Here is an 18,968-nt window from a genome sequence, read left to right as displayed (position 1 = left end):
CAGCACTGATTGGTGTGTTTACAATCCTTTAGCTAGACAGAAAAGTTCTCCAAGTTCCCATTCGACCCAGGAAGTCCAGCTGGCGTCACCTCTCATAATCACTGCAGTTTGGCTCGCAGGAAGCCACATCCACAGGAAAAGGGGAGAGTACTACGTCAAGAGAACATGCCATGGGACAAACAAATCTGAACAACAGCCTTCAGTCCTAGACCTTCCCTCTGACAGAGCCTAACCAAATGAAAAGGAATCAGAAAACCGACCCTGGTAATGTGATAAAATAAGGTTCTTCAACACCCCCAAATAACACTAGTTCACTAGTTCTTCTTGGATCCAAACCAAGAAGAAATCCCTGATTTACCTGAAAAATAATTCAGGAGGTTGGTTATTAAGCTAATCACAGAAGGACCAGTGATAGGCCAAGCCCAATGCAAGGATATCCAAAAAATGATACAAGAAATGAAGGGAGAAATATTCAAGGAAATAGATAGCTTAAAGAAAAAAACAATCAAAAACTCAGGAAACTTTGGATACACTTTTAGAAATGTGAAATGCTCTGGAAAGTCCCAGCAATAGAAATGATCAAGTAGAAGAAATTCAGAGCTTGAAGACAAGGTCTTCAAATTAACCCAATCCAACAAAGACAAAGAAAAAAGAACAAGAAAATATGAACAAAACCTCTAAGAAGTCTGGGATTATGTTAAATGACCAAACTTAAGAATCACCAGTGTTCCTGAGGAAGAAGACAATTCTAAAAGCCTGGAAAACATATGTGGGGAAATAATCGAGGAAAACTTCCCCAGCCTTCCTAGAGACCTAGACATGCAAATACAAGAAGAACAAAGAGCATGTGGGAAATTCATCACAAAAAGATCTTCGCCTAGGCACATTGTCATCAGGTTATCCAAAGTTAAGACAAAGGAAAGAATCTTAAGAGCTGTGAGACAGAAGCACCAGGTAACCTATAAAGGAGGAAAGCTGATCAAATTAACAGCAGATTTCTCAGCAGAAACCCTACAAGCTAGAAGGCATTGGGGCCTATTTTCAGTCTCCTCAAACAAAACAATTATCAACCAACAATTTTGTATCCAGTGAAAACAAGTATCATATATGAAGGAAATATACAGTCATTTTCAAACAAACAAATGCTGAGAGAATTTGCCATTACCAAGCCACCATTACAATAACTGCTGAAAGGAGCTCTAAATCTTGAAACAAATCCTAGGAACACATCACAACAGAACCTCTTTAAAGCATAAATCACACAGGACCTATAAAACGCACATATAAGTTAAAAAGCAAAAACGAAAAACAAACAAAAAAACACAAAGTACACAGGCAACAAAGAGCATGATGAATGCAATGGCACCTCACATTTCAAGGCTCACATTGAATGTAAACGGCCTAAATGCTCCAGGTAAAAGATACAGAAATGCAGAATGGATTAAAAACTCACCAAACAACTATCTGCTGCCTTCAGGAGACTCACCTAACACATAAGGACTCATATAAACTTAAAGCAAAGGGGTAGAAAAAGGCATTTCATGCAAATGGACACCCAAAGTGAGCAGGGGTAATCATTCTCATATGAGACAAAACAAACTTTAAAGCAACAGCAGTCAAAAGAGACAAAGAGGGACATTATATAATGGTAAGAGACTTTGTCCAAAAGGAAAAGTCACAATCCTATACATATACACACCTAACACTGGAGCTCCCAAATTTGTAAAACAATTACTAATAGCCCTAAGAAATGAGATATACAGCAACACAATAATGGTGGGGGACTTCAATACTCCACTGACAGCACTAGACAGATCATCAAGACAGAAAGTCAACAAAGAAGTAATGGATTTAAACTGTACCTTGGAATAAATGGACTTAACAGTTATCTACAGAACATTTTATCCAACTGCAGAATTCACATTCTACTCAACAGCACATGGAACTTTCTCCACGATAGACCATGTGATAGGCCATAAATGAGCCTCAATAAATTTAAGAAAATTGAAACTATATCAAGCACTTTCTCAGACCACAGTGGACTAAAACTGGAATTCAACTCCAAAAGGAACCTTCAAAACCATGCAAATATATGGAAATTAAATAATATGCTCCTGAATGAGCATTGGGTCAAAGAGGAAATCAAGGTGGAAATTAAAAAATTCTTTGAACTGAATGACAATAATGACACAACCTAACAAAACCTCTGGGATACAGCAAAGGTGATGTTAAGAGGAAAGTTCATAGCCCTGAATACCTACATCAAAATGTTTGAAAGAGCACAAACAGACAATCTAAGGTTACACCTCAAGGAACTAGAGAAACAAGAGCAAACCAAACCCAAACCCAGCAGAAGAAAGGAAATAACCAAGATCAGAGTGGAACTAAATGAAATTGAAACAAACAAACAAAATACAAAAGATAAATGAAGCAAAAAGCTGGTTCTTCGAAAAGATGAATAAAATTCATAGACCATTAGCAAGGTTAACCAAGAAGAGAGAAAATCCAAATAACCTCACTGAAAAACACAATAGGAGATATTACAACTGATACCACTGAAATACAAAAGATCATTCAAGGCTACTATGAACACCTTTATGCACATAAACTAGAAAACCTAGAAGAGATGGATAAATTTCTGGAAAAATACAACCATCCTAGCTTAAATCAGGAAGAATTAGATACCCTGAACAGACCAATAATAAGCAGCGAGATTGAAATGGTAATTAAAAAATTTCCAACAAAAAAAGTCCAGAACCAGACGGATTCACAGCAGAATTCTACCAGACATTCAAAGAATTGGTTCCAATCCTTTTGACACCATTCCACAAGATAGAGAAAGAAGGAACCTTCCCTAATTCATTCTATGAAGTCAACATCACCCTAATACCAAAACCAGGAAAGAACATAACCAAAAAAGAAAACTACAGACTGATATCTTTGATGAACATAGATGCCAAAATCTTTAACAAAATACTAGCTACCCGAATCCAACAACATATCGAAAAGATAATCCACCATGATCAACTGGATTTTATACCAGGGATGCAGGGATGGTTTAACATATGCAAGTCAATAAATGTGATATGCCACATAAACAGAATTAAAAACAGAAATCACATGGTCATCTCAATAGATGCAGAAAAAGCATTTGACAAAATCCAGCATCACTTTATGATTAAAACTCTCAGCAAAATCAGCATACAAGGGACCAACCTTAATGTAATAAAAGCCATCTTTGAGAAACCCACAACCAACATAATACTGAATGGGGAAAAGTTGGAAGCATTCCCTCTGAGAACGGGAACAAGACAGGATGCCCACTCTCACCTCTCCTCTTCAACATAGTACTAGAAGTCCTAGCCAGAGCAATCAGACAAGAGAAAGAAGTAAAGGGCGTCCAAATCAGTAAAGAGGATGTCAAACTGTCACTGTTTGCTGACGATACGATCATTTGCCTTGAAAATCCTAAGGACTCCTCCAGAAAGCTCCTAGAACTGATAAAAGAATTCAGCAAAGTTTCAGATACAAGATTAATGTACCCAAATCAGTAGGTCTTCTATACACCAGCAGCAACCAAGCTGAGAATCAAATCAAGAACTCAAACCCCTTTGCAATAGCTGAAACAAAAACAAAAACAAAAACAAAAACTTAGGACTTTACCTAACCAAGGAGTGAAAAGACCTCTACAGGGAAAACTACAAAACACTGCTGAAAGAAATCATGGAGAACACAAACAAATGGAAACACATCCCATGCTCGTGGATGGGTAGAATCAATATTGTGAAAATGACCATACTGCTGAAAGCAATCTACAAATTCAGCACAATCCCCATCAAAATATGACCATCATTCTTCAGAGTTAGGAAAAACAATTCTAAATTTCATATGGAACCATAAAAAGTGCCTGCATAGCCAAAGCAAAACTAAGCAAAAAGAACAAATCTGGAGGCATCACACTACCTGATTTCAAACTGTACTATAAAGCCATAGTCACCAAACCAGCATGGTGCTGGTATTAAAACAGGCACATGGACCAATGGAACAGATTAGAGAACCCAGAAATAAACCCAAGTACATACAGCCAACTGATCTTCAACAAAGCAAACAAAATCATAAAGTTGGGGAAAGGATACCCTTTCCAACAAATGGTGCTGGGATAGTTGGCTAGCCAAATGTAGGAGAATGAAACTGGATTCTCATCTCTCACCTTATACAAATATCAATTCAAGATGGATTAAGGATTTAAACCTAATACCTGAAACTATAAAAATTCTAGAAGATAACATTGGAAAAACCTTTCTAGACATTGACTTAGGCAAGGATTTCATGACCAAGAACCAAAAAGCAAATGCAATAAAACCAAAGATAAATAGCTGGGACCTAATTAAACGAAACGGCTTTTGCACAGCAAAAGGAACAATCAGCAGAGTAAACAGACAACCCACAGAGTGGGAGAAAATCTCCACAATCTATACATCTGACAAAGGACTACTATCCAGAATCTACAAAGAACTCAAACAAATCAGTAATAATAATTTAAAAAACCCAAATAATCCCATCAAAAAGTGGGCTAAAGACATGAGTAGACAATTCTCAAAAGAAGATACACAAATGGCCAACAAACATATGAAAAAATGCTCAGCATCACTAATAATCAGGGAAATGCAAATCAAAACCACAATGTGATACCACCTTACTCCTGGAAAAATGGCCATAATCAAAAAACAGTAGATGTTGGCATGGATGTGGTGGACAGGGAACAGTTCCACACTGCTGGTGGGAATGTAAACTCCTACAGTCACTGTGGAAAACAGTGTGGAGGAGATTCCTTAAAGAACTAAAAGTAGAACTACCATTTGATCCAGCAATTTCACTACTGGGTATCTACCCAGAGGAAAAGAAGTCATTATTTGAAAAAGATACTTGCACACACATGTTTATAGCAGCACAATTTACAATTGCAAAATTATGGAACCAACCCAAATGCCCATCGATCAATGAATGGATAAAGAAACTGTTATATATATATATAAAATGGAATACTACAGAGCCATAAAGAGGAATGAATTAACAGCATTTGTAGTTACGGGACTGGAGACTATTATTCTAAGTGAAGTAACTCAGGACTGGAAAACCAAACATTTTATGTTCTCAATGAGATGTGGGAGCTAAGCAATGAGGATGCAAAGGCATAAGAATGATACAATGGACTTTGGGGACTTGGGGGGAAGAGTGGGAGGAGGGCGAGGGATGAAAGACTACAAATATGGTGCAGTGTATACTGCCTGGGTGATGGATGCACCAAAATCTCACAAATTACCAGCGAAGAATTTGCTCATGTAACCAAATATCACCTGTACCCCAATAACTTATGGAAAAATAAAAAAATTTAGGTAAAAAAAAAAGTAATAGAGAAACTGATGTACCAATAAGTATCAGAGAAACTTCCTTGCTGCCCCCACTCATTCTCTGTCCCCATCTCAGGCATGGATGGCTTAATGGAACTCCAATAAATCTATAGGGAACACTAGATCCCTAGATTATGTTAAGTTTTTCCAGAAAATAGTAAGACAAATACAGTCCAACCTATTTGAGGCTAGTATAATCTTGACTACAAAAGCAGGTTAGAAAAATTTTAAAATACTTATTTTTAAATAAAATATAGACTCATCAAATATAATATCATATTTTTAAAAATGATCAAGTAGGGTTTTACCTAAGAATGTAAATATTATTTAACATAAAAATCTAACAGTGAAATAACCCACATTATTTGACTAATGAAGAAAAATCTTATGATTATTGTAATCCCTGTATCAAAAGCATTTCATGAGATTTAAAACTTATTTGTGATAAGAACTCTTCACAAACTAGAATTAGAAAAGAATTTTCTTAACCTAATTAAAATAATACTCCAAAAAATCTGTGGCAAATATTATACCTAATAGAGAAGCTGTATATGTATTATGTCTAAGGTCGGAAAAAAAGACAAGGATTCCCTATATTAGCGCTTCTGTTTTCAGAGTACTCGGGCTCCTGGCCCAGGTAAAAGTGATACAGTATAGGGATTTAGGAAGAGAAATAAAACCATCGTTGTTTTCAGGTGATATAACTACCTACATAAAACAATCCAACAATCACAACATCTAAACTATTTGAACTGGCAAAGGGATTAAGTTTATAGATATGAGATTAAGCTCCAAATAGCAATGTAATTGTTCTATACTAGTACCTAATATAATATCATCAAAATTAAGATACCATTTACAACAGCAACAAAATCCATAAGGTATATAAAAATTATCTTATGCGAGAAGACACACTTTCAAGCTTTAATTAAAGACATTGAAAGTTATATAAATAAATGGAGACATTTACTGGATATAATGACGATATTGTAAAGGTATCAATTCTCATGAAATTAATTTTACATTCAATAGAATAGCATTTATCAATCCCATTGAGCTTTAAAAAGAACTTGCTAAACTTATTTGGGGAGAAGGAAGATCCAAGGCATCCAAGTTAGCCTTAAAAATATTGAGTATATACTAACCTTTACAGAAATTAACCTACAAAGTCATTATAATAAAAAAGTATAGCGTATGTTCAATAGCAGATAATAGAGACCAATGGGATACAATGGAGAGTAGAGAGAGAGCCCATGAATATACAGAACTTTGTGTACAATACATGTAACACCACAGATCAATAGGGAATTGACAGACAACTTAGCAGTTGAGATTGGGAAAAGTGGCTCACTCTAAGGAGAAAAATAAAACTGGATTTCTAATCATACCACAACCAGAGATAGGTCTTTAAAGGGATTAGAGACCTAAATAAAGATAGTAAAACTATAAACCTCATATGTAGCAAAAGAATATAGAATATTTTTGTGACACAGTGGTAGAGGAAATCTTTTAAAATAAAAAACCTCAAATGAATATTTTAGGATAAAAAATGATTATTTTGATAATATCCAAATTGCAAATTTCTGTTCAACAAAGGACACCATAAGCAAAGTTAATAGATGGCATAATGGGATAAAATGGTTGAAGTATTTAAAACTGAAAAGGGATTTAAATCTAGACTCTACAAGGCATCAGCCACAAAAGAAAAACAGTCAAAGGATACAAACAGACTAACCAGAAGAGGAAGTCCAAAGGCCTTCAAGCATATGGAGGCTTGTTCAAACTCATTAGTAATCAAATAAATGAAAAATAAAATAACGATATATCACTTTACACATATAAGTTTGGCAAAAAGTAGGAGGCTGGAAAATGCCACCAGTTGGCAAGGATGGGCATGTGAGGATAGAGAAGCCCTCAAGAGTCTTTGGAGAACAATCTGGCATTTAGAAAAATAAGAATATGCACAGATGTTAATGGATACACACAGGGATACCTTCTGCAACAGTGTTTGCAGTGAGGCAGTGTTGGAGGCAAATGCAGCAGCCATCACCGGGTCAGTGGCCAGTAAGGTACGGGGCATTCATACCTACACTGTGCTGATTAGATTCACACCTGGCAACTTGGATAAACCTTAGCGGCATAGTGATGAGTTACAAAAATACAAGAAATGGAAGGAGACATTTAACACAATACAATGTACGTAAATTAAAGATACACACACACACAGACTAACAAAGCCCATTTTGCAAGAATATAAGCAAGCAAAAACATACACATTAAACATATGAGTGTGCTTGCCCATGGGGACATGGTTAGGAGTTGGAGAATGAGAGTGGAGAATGGAGTTAAAAGAGAATTTTTAAAAACTTGCCTTCTGGGAGAAGGAAACTACTTAATTGGGCTTGGAGGAAGGAACACTTGATGTGATGCTCTCAGGCTGTCAATTAGAAAACACCAGGCGAGGTGATGCGTCACCTCACCCGGCTCAGCATTGCAGAGGCTGGAAATAGAATCCAGGGCTCAGGAGTCTGCCTCCCACGGATAGGGTCAGAGGTGCTGGATGCTGGGCTTCTAATTGGACATGCTTGTGTCAGAGAGCAGAGCAGAGGCTTCCAGCACAATGCTCAGGATGTATGATTAGCTTCTGTGACGCATTTTAAAGAGAAAGCGAGAAGAAACAGTGACACTCGGGCATCCTGTGATTAAGCCCTGGGGGTTGGCTATCACTGCTGTTATTTTACAGTTACAGCCATGTCAACCATCACACAGATTGTGTTTCTAAGTGCCCTTGGGCTTCAATGGATGTACTCTTCAGTATCCTAAAGGTGTGCTGAGAACACAGAGTCCTTCTTCCAGACAAGTAGTCAAAGTAAGGTCCTGAGCACTCATGATTTTCTCCTTGGCCAGGTGGATCCCCATGTTTTGCCCCCTCCCTCATGTGTTATTTTACGATCCTCACGTTGTCTACATGGTAGAGATCTGCAAGTAAAGTGAGTGTCCTGTTGAGGCTCTCTCAGGGTGAGTATGCTAAAATGCTAACTGATTAACCAGTCAGTTTGACTAGCCCTGTCTCTCCAAGCTCCCCACCAACCCTCTCAACCAGTCACAGATGTCTTTAACCTGCCTACGAGTGAGCTAGACCTCATTGGCACTGGGCTTCTCTCTCCAGCCCATGTAGTCCAGAGCTGGTCTGACTGTCATTCACCTGGCCTCTCCCCTGTCTTAGAGGAGTGCTGGATACCGACCCACCTGGCTGCCAGATCTGTTCCCACGCAAGTTGTGTCATCTAGTCTGTGACTGCAGGCCGCGACTTCACCTTTCCTGTGCGGTGCTGCTGGTTCTCCTCAGGGCACTGGGATTTTTTTTTTAATAGAGTATCCCCCCAGTGCTGGGTACTGGGATAAAAGTCAGCATAGGCTGGGTGTGGCTCATGCCTGTAATCCCAGCACTTTGGAAAGTCGAGGCGAGTGGATCACCTGAGGTCAGGAGTTTGAGACCAGCCTGGCCAGCATGGTGAAACTCCATCTCTACTAAAAATAGAAAAAAAAAAAAAATCAGCTGGGTGTGGTGGCACACCCGTGTAGTCTCAGCTACTTGGGAGGCTGAGGCCGGAGAATTGCTTGAGCCCTGGAGGTGCCGGTTGCAGTCAGCTGAGATTGCTCCACTGCACTCCAGCCTGGGTGATAGAGGGAGACTCCATCACACACATACACACAAAACACACACACACACATCAGCACTGACAGATATGGAACCTTCTTTCAAGTAGCCTACAATCTAGAGGGTCAGACATAAAAAAAATCCTAGGAATAACCCAGGAAAGCCCTATGAGAGTACATGTATTAAGGTGCACCCTGTATTTGTTTTAAATGAGTATGGTAAGATGTGCAGACACAGAAATGATTGTTAAGAAGGAAGAAGTTTATACTCACTGATTCCTAGAAATAGGAGGCACACCACACCATGCCATGCTATGCAGGGCCATATCGGGGAGAGCCAGGATGGGTCAAGAGGCAGAGATGGGGAAGGGCAGAGCAAGCCCCTGAGCCTTTATTGGCTTTTCATGGGAGGGAATGGGTGAGGCAGAATAGGCACACTGAGTAAGCTTGGGATTGGATAGTTGGAATAATCTGGGGGGTCTGAGCTCTAGAGGGGGTCTCTGGTTGTCCTGTAGTTGGCCCTGGGATGATTTAGGGTAGGAGAATGTTGGCATGGCTTGAGAGTTTGGTAAAGGAGATAGTTATAGGTGTGGGCTGTGCATTTCTTGGTTTGTGTATTAAAGGCCTGCTCACAGGGGAGTAGAGGTCAGCTGGCCTTGGGAGGGGCAGTCTCGCCAGGATCAAGGCTCCTAATGTCAGAGCATCAAGAATGCAAAAAATAACAATTTATAGTAAATACAGTAAGAAATTAGGTTCTTTGGGAGTCTATGAAAAAGGAACCTACTTTAACCTGGGGTGTCAGGGATAATTTCTGTTAGGAAATGATGAGTAAAGTAAGGACTACAGACTGTGATTAGAAGCTAAGTAGAAGGGGCAAGAAGCCACACTCCATGCAGAGTCAGTGGAATGTGCAAAGGTTCTGGGGCAGTCGAAAGCCCCATATAATTGAGGAGATGAGAGTGAAAGAGAGCAGGACTTGGGAGACAAGCAAAGCCTGGCCCTGCAGGGACTGGCGGCAGGAGGGGCGGGGGCAGTGATCCGGACTGGGAGTTAATCTAGGGCAACAGCTGGCCATTCAAGGGTTCTAAACAGGTAGTGGTCAAAAACCCACTTGGTTGGACTTTTTTGGATTCTCACACCTGACTTAGATACGAACAGAGCCTTCCTCTGGAAAAATGGGTCCTGTTACCATCTCTCTAGCCACCAGGAGCACCACCAGTTTTGCCACATTCCTGGTTTCAAGTGTCACTAGACAGGCTGCCACCCAGGTATGACTGCATTTGCTTCTCCTGACTGCCTGTGTGCTGGCAGCCAAGACTATCCCTCACTCCCATCTAACAGCCCCAATCTTCCTCTCTCAGCTCAGGTAGCCATGGTCTCAGGTAATGGAGGGACATTCTAGTGGGATTTACTCTCATCAAATCTGCAGAAAGTTGAACGACTCCAGGAAAAGTGGCTGCTCTGCTGGAAGTACTCCTTACTCTCCTCTCGAGACAATGGAGCTAATGAATGAGTGATTGGCATGGAGAGGAGCACAGAGCTGAAATCGGTCTGGCTTTTTTCCCCCTTAAAATTGCACGAATAACAAGTTAGCAAGGCTTTAATGCAATTAAATGCAACACCTACTTTGGAGCAATTACGTGTAAGGCAATAGCTCTAAGTGATCAGTTGTGAAGTTGCGGGAGCACATGTCCCACAGCGGTCTTGAGATTCATTTCTCCCTGTTAGAGTCCTGCGTCAACTTCAGAAGCGCCTTGATCTTCTGCATCTGCCTTCTCAACCTGAGTTGTTTTAATTAACTCTTTTCTGGATATTTCTAGATTACTTACTTTGGTCTAAGCTTTGCAGACAAGAAAGAAGAAAAAAAAAAAAAAAAAAAAAAAGAAAGAAAAGAAAAAGAAAAAGGCCCAATGAGAGTGGGAGGTAGAGCCAGACTGCGGGGGATTGCGCCTTCAGTAGTTTGGGAGGACAGTCAAGGTTGACCACAGCGTCTCCCTGTTTGCAGCATCAACATCTTGAGCTGCAGCTCCTCCAGGGCTGGCTGTGCTCCTTCCTTGAGCTGAAGTAGATGGGAGAGGTTGGAGGTGTGGCTGTGGGGCAGTCTGCTGGTGCACTCGTGCTGGTTTAAATACTGGGGCGTGTAAACCTGGACCATACTGTGGAAGAAACGCAGGACTCGGAGATAGAGAAGTGTACCTGGACCTCTGTTCAGCCACATTCGAGCTGTGGGATTTGGGTCAAAACAATGCAGGTTTCTCTGTTCTTATCTAGATAACTTTTTGGCAGCGGGGGTGGGGTGGGTTCCTATCCAGTAGAGAACCACCTGCCCAGGGTGTGTGAAGGGTCGTTAAGCTGATCTGGGCCTGCCCTCCATTTATCTGGAAATCTCTAACCTCTTTAGAAGACCTGAAAGTCTGAATTTCCCTTCTTTAGAAGCTCTGGCTTGAGGCATTAAATGTTCTCATTAAGATGCAAATTCATTCTCCACACAGCTGCCCCAGTTGTTTTCCTCCTGTTGTCATTTATTTCCTTTCTTTCCTTAGAAAATTTGACGAGGAAGCCCAAACCCCCTCATCTGCATTCCAGGCAGTGTCTGTCAAGACTCCAGCCTTGCTTGACTTTCTCTACACAATCCTCGTGGGCAATGTGGGGTGTGGTCAGGAAGGCAGACTACCTGCGGGGGTCTCTGCTCCTCACTTTAATAAACGTCCAAGTTGGGAAAGTTGCTAGGTCTTTGGGGCCTTCAGTTGCCCACTCTGTAAAGTGCGAACAATGAGGGTGCCTATCTCATTATTATAGGGATTGCATGTTTTAATTAATGTAAAGCATTTAGCCCTGTGCTTGGAACAAGGTGAACCTTCAGTAAAGTTGGCTGCTGTCCTTGTGGCAAACCAAGCTCTTTCCCCCAGCGAACCTCCTTCCTTCCCAGTCTGTATCTTGCTCAGTCCTTTCCCTCAGGAGAGCAAGTTCTTACTCACCTTTCTTCCTCCTGAAATGCTTCTTCAAGGTCTTGTTCAAATGTCACTATATCCACGAAGGCTGTCTTGAACTTTTTGGAGAATTAATTGCTCCTCTTCCCTCTTGGCCTTTTCCTTGTGCCTCTGTCGAAAACATGTTTTATTCTGTTTTATCCATCAAGGGTGTATGCGTATGCCTCCTTCACTTGCCCACCCCCGCACCCCTCAGTCCCAGCCACTAGGCTGTGAACTCGAAGAGGGCAGAGAGCACAGCACCATTACTTTCTGAATAATTCAATCAGTTCAATAAACATTTGATGAATGAGCAAATGAATGGATAAATGCATGAGTGGAAGGTTACCCAAATAGCGTGTTCTGTCATTATTACAGATTGATTCTATCAGAGAGCAAGGCTTCAAGAAACTGAGATTTCAATGTGGTTGGTGCTCATGGCAGGCTAAGGTCTGAGGTTTGAGATGCAGCTATGGAGGGACAGGCCTATGTGGGGCCAAGATGAGGTAAAAGGGGTCCCTAAACAAGTACCTCTTCCTTGTCAACCCCCTTTCAAAAAGCTCTGTGGTTTTGGTTTGAGTTGATGGTAACAAATCTGAATGTAGCAAGGTCCATACCCATCTTGCCGGATTTTGCAGCTATAGTTCAAACTTCCATCAGTCATGGTGGTTCTTTTTTTTTTTTTTTTTTTTTTTTAGACAGAGTCTAGCTTTGTCGCCAGGTTGGAGTGCAGTGGCATGATCTCAGCTCACTGCAACCTCTACCTCCTGGGTTCAAGTGATTCTCCTCCCAAGTAGCTGGGATTGCAGGCATGCACTTCCATACCCAGCTAATTTTTGTATTTTTAGTAGAGACGGGGTTTCACCATGTTTGCCAGGATGGTCTCCATCCATCTCCCGACCTCGTGATTTGGGCACCTTGGCCTCACAAAGTGATGGGATTACAGGCGTGAGCCACTGCGCCCAGCAAGTCATGCTGGTTCTTGAAGGAGATAATTGTTTCCATGGAAGATTCATGGTGCAGGTAGGAGGCTGGAAGGGAGAACACATTCACCGTGTACTCTGTGTAAGACCCAACTTACAGAATTGGTTCCAGCAATACCCAGTTGGATTTAGTTTTGTTCAATGGGGATTCCACTTATTTAAAAGATGATTGCCAAATTCTCAAGTTTAAATTTATTTCACTCAACTAATCATGGTTTTGAGTAGAATAAAAGAGTGAGACTATAAGGGGAAACCGGAATCTTAATACTGATGAGGGGTTGATATTTCCTGTAACTGTCTAGCACCACTAACCTGGTGCCTGGCTCTGCTTTGTAGCTAGCCCCCAGGGTAGCAAAGAGAAGGCAGCAGTAAAGGAAGCTTTTTGAGGGCCCCTTGGAAAGCCTTCCCATTTCCATGGCTCCTGGGAAATGGTGATCAATGATACAACCAATGGATACTCTTGACAGTTTCTCTTTTGTCTCTGTTTTTCTTATGCTCCACCCCAGTAGTTTTAGTTGCCTTCTTAGAAATCCCTTCAAGCAAAACTGAGTGTCATCCCAAGTCTCCAGAAACTCAACAAAGGACCTCTGTCCCCAGTTTCCTGATTTCAAACCCAGTCACTGCTCTATGTTCTACTCATCACTGAATCCTCCTTTTCAGAGTCTGATCATTTAAATGCTTCTGTCTTACCAGATCTTGGGAGCTAGGGAAAACAGGGCCAGGCCTGGTAGTCAACGCAGGATACCAGGAGGCCCAGCACCCACCCCTAACCCTCTGACTGCCTGGGAATGGGGATTAGTCTACTTATTTTTTCCTCTCCTTTGATCAAGGGCCAGTTGGTATAGAAAAAAGAATGTTGCAATCTCAAAACGTGCTAGGCACTTATTTATTAGCATATCCTATTTAACAACCACTGCCCCCCAACATCCTTATGAGGGTAGAAACTATTATTAAGTGGTGTCACCAGAAATCAAACCCAGATCATCTGACCACAGTTCACTTGCGTCTATTCATGACCCTCTCTAAGCTGCAGTTTCCCCATCACCAGAATGGTAATGATATTAGCTCGAACCACATGAACTTGCTATATTCGATCATTTTCTAAACTGAAAAATGGCAAGTTAACATAGTTCAACATGTAATATTCCCAATAGGTTAAGTGTAAAGATATAGTAATTGTAAACGGTGTGACGTATAGTCAGCTTAATAAACATCAGCTATTCTCATGATCACATATCCTTCGTTTTGCCACTTTATCTTTCTTCATCCAAGAAATTCTGAAAGGTCATTAGCTGAGTGTCCTATGGTGACTACTTGATGAAAGCTATGAGAACTTAATTCCAAAGCCCCAAGATCAGGAATATCCTAAAAACAAAGAATGTCTTGGCCTCTGGCAAGTGTTTGATCCCTTTCTCTCTCTCTCTCTCTCTTAAAAAAAGAAGACCCCTTCTTTCACTTGATTTGTTATCTTCAGATGCAAGAGACATAGTAAACTCCTGGAGCATGTAGTGTCTTCTGGAGCAGCACAGGTGTGGGGACAGGATCCAGACACAGAGATAAGGCTCTAAAACATCCACATATCCTGTGGGTCATGTTCAGGGTCCGGGACCAGCCTGCTCTTCTCTTTGGACAACTGAAGAAAGCTCTGTGTAAAGCTGCAGACTTGCTGAGAGATTGAGATGAAGCAAATGCTTCTATTCTTTCTTTGTTTTTCTTTGAGACAGGATCTTGCTCAATTGCCCAGGCTGCAGGCTGGAGTGCAGTGCTGTGAACATGGCTCACTGCAGCCTCAATCTTCTGGGTTCAAGTGATCCTCCTGCCTCAGCCTCCTGAGTAGCAGGGACTACAGATGCATGCCGCCACATCTGGTTAATTTTTATTATTATTAATTTTTGTAGAGATGGGATTCCCAGGCTGGTTTTGCACTCCTTGGCTCAAGGAATCCTCTTGCCTCAGTCTCCAAAAGTGCTGGGATTACAGGCATGAGCCACCACACTCAGCTGCTTCCAATCTTTTCCTGGTCAGTTTCTGTCCATCTTAGACACTCAAGTTCAAAGGTTCCCTGCTATCTAAAATCTCCAGCCCTCCTATGCAACACTAATCATGGTCTCTCTCCAGCCACTGGTCCCTTGTCTTCCCATTTATCACAGCCTGCTATGATGTGTGATATGGTTTAGATGTTTGTCCCCATCCAAATCTCACGTAGTGATGTAATCCCCAATGTTGGAGTTGAGGTCAGGGGGACTGAATCATGGAGGTGGATCCCTTGTGAATGGTTTAGCACCATCCCCTTGGTAACAAGTGAGTTCTCCCTCAGTTCATGTGAGATCTGCTTATTTAAAAGTCTGACTGCCCAAACCTGCTCCCACTCCTGCCATGTGACATGCCTGCACTTACTTTGCCTTCAATCAGGACTGTAAGCTTCCTGAGGTCCTCACCAGAAGCTAAGCAGGTGTTGGTGCCATGCTTGCACAGCCTGCAAAACCGGGAGACAATTAAACCTCTTTTCTTTATAAATTACGCAGTCTCAGGTCTTCCTTTATAGGAATGCAAAACAGCCTATGCAATGTGTATAGATATTTTCCTCACTAGTTTCCACATGAACAGCCCTTGAATTTTATTTGCTTTGTATTGTTGGTGCCTGATGTAAGTCTTGGGGAAAGTAAAAGTTCAATAAATATGTCTTAATGATAATAGCACTATATTTATTGAATGCTTATTGTTCTGACTGAAGTCACACAAAACCCTATGAGGTACCTGCTATTATGATTTCTGTTTTATAGAGGAGAGAGCAGAGGCATGAAGACAATAAATAAATAGCTTGAGGCTCCACAGCTAGGAAGAGGAAGAGGCAGGTGCAAACCCAGGCAGTTTGGCACCAGAATGTGCCCATTAACTGACTCTCTGTCTCTTTTAATACATGGATGCTTCTTGACTTTTGGCTAAAATAAAGAGTAATGAAGCCGAGTTTAGAAGAAAGGGATTCACCATTGTAGGGGAAAAAAAAAAAAACCCCAGGATTTTAATCTCCTTGTTATTGTTAAAAGACCCAAGTCCTACTTCAGCTGGTGGATGCCAGCCAGACAGATGCAAACAGTTTAGAGATGTTAGGGTTGAGGTCCGGAAATAAATACCCCAAAGGGAATCTGAAGGGTCTCATTCACTCAGAACCCTCTAAGACGTCTGGGGGCCTTGGAGATGGTCGTCATTTCGGGGTTTGCGTGTGAGGCCCCCGCCCTGGTTCCTCTGAAACCGGCTGCATCACCAGCATCATCGTGCAGTTCTTCCATCAGGAAAAGACACAAAAGCATCATGACATTTAAAGCCTTGTTCCTGAGTCTCATTAGGGCAGAGCCTGAGGATGACTGTAATGAATGGCTGCGCCTCTATGAATGTGTAATGTGCAAACTGCTCCCGCCGTGCCCCTCCAAGCGGGGCTGTGCGGAGACACTGATGATTAAAACCGTGAACCTGGCCTTGGGCTGAGGAGGCGGTGGCGCAGGCCTGGAGGAGGCGTTCATTCTCATTCATTATTGCGGCTGATTCCCCGGAGCCGCTCAGCCCCGGCGGAACATGACTCATCGTATTCCCTATAGCCATGTGTGTTTTGACTTAAAATCCTTCCGTCTGACGCCAAGCCCTGCTGAAGTCAAGGGAGCCAGAAGCAGCCTCCCAGAAGAAACTCCACCTCCGCCGGCTTGACAGAGAAACAGGCTTCTAGCAGTTACGCAAACACTTGCGTTTCTTTTCTTTTTCAGTCTAATGGAGGAGAGGCTGCAAATGACTTGCTTTGCGACGGCGTTCAGAAATCAATTCTAATCACATCAGTATAAAGGAAATTCTTATTTTTTTAGGTTGGTTACAATGTTAAAATTCAAGCATGGCAAGCCCTGTTTCAGTGAATTCCCAGGGACTGGGAGCTGAATAATAATCAGGGAAGGCATCTGCAGAGTGCCTCAGACCTTCCAACGCGTTTTCTACAACTATTATATAATGGAATCCTTGCGGCAACTCTCTGAGGCCTCAGCCTAGGTAATGTTACCCTCATTTGACAAATGAACAAACCGAGGCCCATGGAGGTTAAGTAATTTGCCTAAGGCCGCACAGCAGACCCAAGCCCAGTTTTCTACCTTCTGTTGTACATAACTCCTGCCTATTGAATATGTTCTGAGGCGAGTTTTGCTGTGGAACTAAAGTGTTAAAACACACACACAAAGTTTCTGGTCACTGAATTTTTTTTTTTTTTTTTTTTTTTTTTTGAGACAGGGTCTCACTCTGTTGCCCAGGCTGGAGTTCAGTGGCATAATCACAGTTTACTGCAGCCTCAACATCCTGGGCTCAAATGGTCCTTCCCCCTCAGCCTCCCGAGTAGCTGGGACTACAGTTGTGTGCCACCATACCTGGCTAATTTTTAAAAATTTTTTGCAGAAATGGGGTATCTCTACATTGCCCAGGCTGGTCTTCCACTCCTGAGCTCAAGTGATCCTCCTGCCTCAGCCTCCCAAACTGCTAGGATTATAGGTGTAAGCTGCCTGTAATTACACAGTGCGCTGCCTGCTCCGTGAAACTTTAGAACCCTTGGAGACAGGAAGAAGAGAGAGGCGAGAATATACAATCAAGAGTTTTGGACTCCAAAATGGGGATTAGGCCTCACCCAAGATTGAACTACAAAATAGTAGAAAATTTCCAAAAAAATTAGTCTTTTTTAAAGTATTACTTTGTTATCTCTAAGCATTATTCGTACTACTATTTACTTAATTTTTTTCAATATTGAACATCTTGTTAAGCCTAAATCAAAGAAGGTTTACATCACTTCCTCAACTTGAAAATTTTATTGCCTATATAAATGGAAAGAAATTCAAACCATAAATTCAATACAACTATAAAGATGTTAATAAATTTCTGGTTAGATCCTGCAGCCTGCAGAAAGCTCAGAGTCTAAGGCCAAAAAGGAGGATTTTCAAGCATCAGAAAGGTGTTCATGCTAACCTCCAACTGATAGTTTCTTTTTTGTGTAACTAGGAGAATTGCACAAGGAATACATTTCAGACAACTATAGAACCTAATGCTACTTAATGCCATGTCTATGCCTGGCAAAAAAATTTCAATAGTGTTATGGATATGCTTTTCATACTCTGGGAAACAGATGTATCTGATTGGCCCCTTGGAGTACATGAACACCCAGGGGAAAGCAGGACAAGCTTCTCACTGTCAACTGATCTTATCTCCTTTCTTTGGGTAAGATTTTAACTAAATATCTGTCAACATTCATGCTATAACAATATTCCAAACCAGTCGTGTTCAATAGTTATATCAGTCAAGCTGGGCTAGGTTATGTGTGATAACAGTGTCTCAAAATCAATGGCTTAAACAACTTTATTTCTTTATTTTCTCACCTTACGTGTTCATGAAAGGTCTGGAAGGTAACTCTGCACATTGCAGCCAATCACAGAGGAAGCTGTGTGAGCAACCACCACCTCAAAACTTGCCTGCCTCTATGGTGAGGGAAAGTGCCCTGGAACATGTCATTCAACTCTAAGCTTATTGACTAGAAGTTGTCACATGGTGCCACCCAATCACAAGCGTTCAGGCGGTGCAATTCTATCATAAGCCCAGGAGGAAGGGGAGCCAGAACTATCTGGTGACCATTACTAAGAGCGACAACAAAATCTCAAAGTCGTAGATTCACTTGAGAACTTCTTTATAGCCCTGAAGCTTCCTACAACAAAAAGCACATGATCACATATACATAAACACTTGCATTTAATCTCATAGGATTCAATGGACTTCCAGTTAAAATCCTGTACTCTAATAATGGGGTAACTGCATGCAAGGGGTAAAGGTTCATTAAGGAAAGTGTTACTGAGAAGATACATGAAGTAAAACTTTGTTTTTCTTTTCTTTTCTTTTTTTTCTTTCTTTGGAGATAGGCTGGAGTGCAGTGGC

General features: G+C 41.4%; 1 long non-coding RNA gene across 4 annotated transcripts in view; it reads right to left on the bottom strand.

Moving 5' to 3' along the window:
• The window catches only part of LOC119625286 (uncharacterized), a 108,130-nt gene extending 95,831 nt beyond the window's left edge, over window positions 1-12,299 (bottom strand). For all 4 annotated transcript variants that reach the window (XR_012094324.1, XR_012094325.1, XR_005241417.2 and 1 more), the window contains exon 1: window positions 12,049-12,299. This is a non-coding gene — a long non-coding RNA (uncharacterized lncRNA). The remainder of the gene's footprint in view (window positions 1-12,048) is intronic.
• Window positions 12,300-18,968: the final 6,669 nt, after the last annotated feature.

Source organism: Chlorocebus sabaeus, chromosome 10, assembly GCF_047675955.1.
Source record: "Chlorocebus sabaeus isolate Y175 chromosome 10, mChlSab1.0.hap1, whole genome shotgun sequence".
NCBI lineage: Eukaryota > Metazoa > Chordata > Mammalia > Primates > Cercopithecidae > Chlorocebus > Chlorocebus sabaeus.
This window is presented reverse-complemented; position numbering and strand designations above follow the sequence as displayed.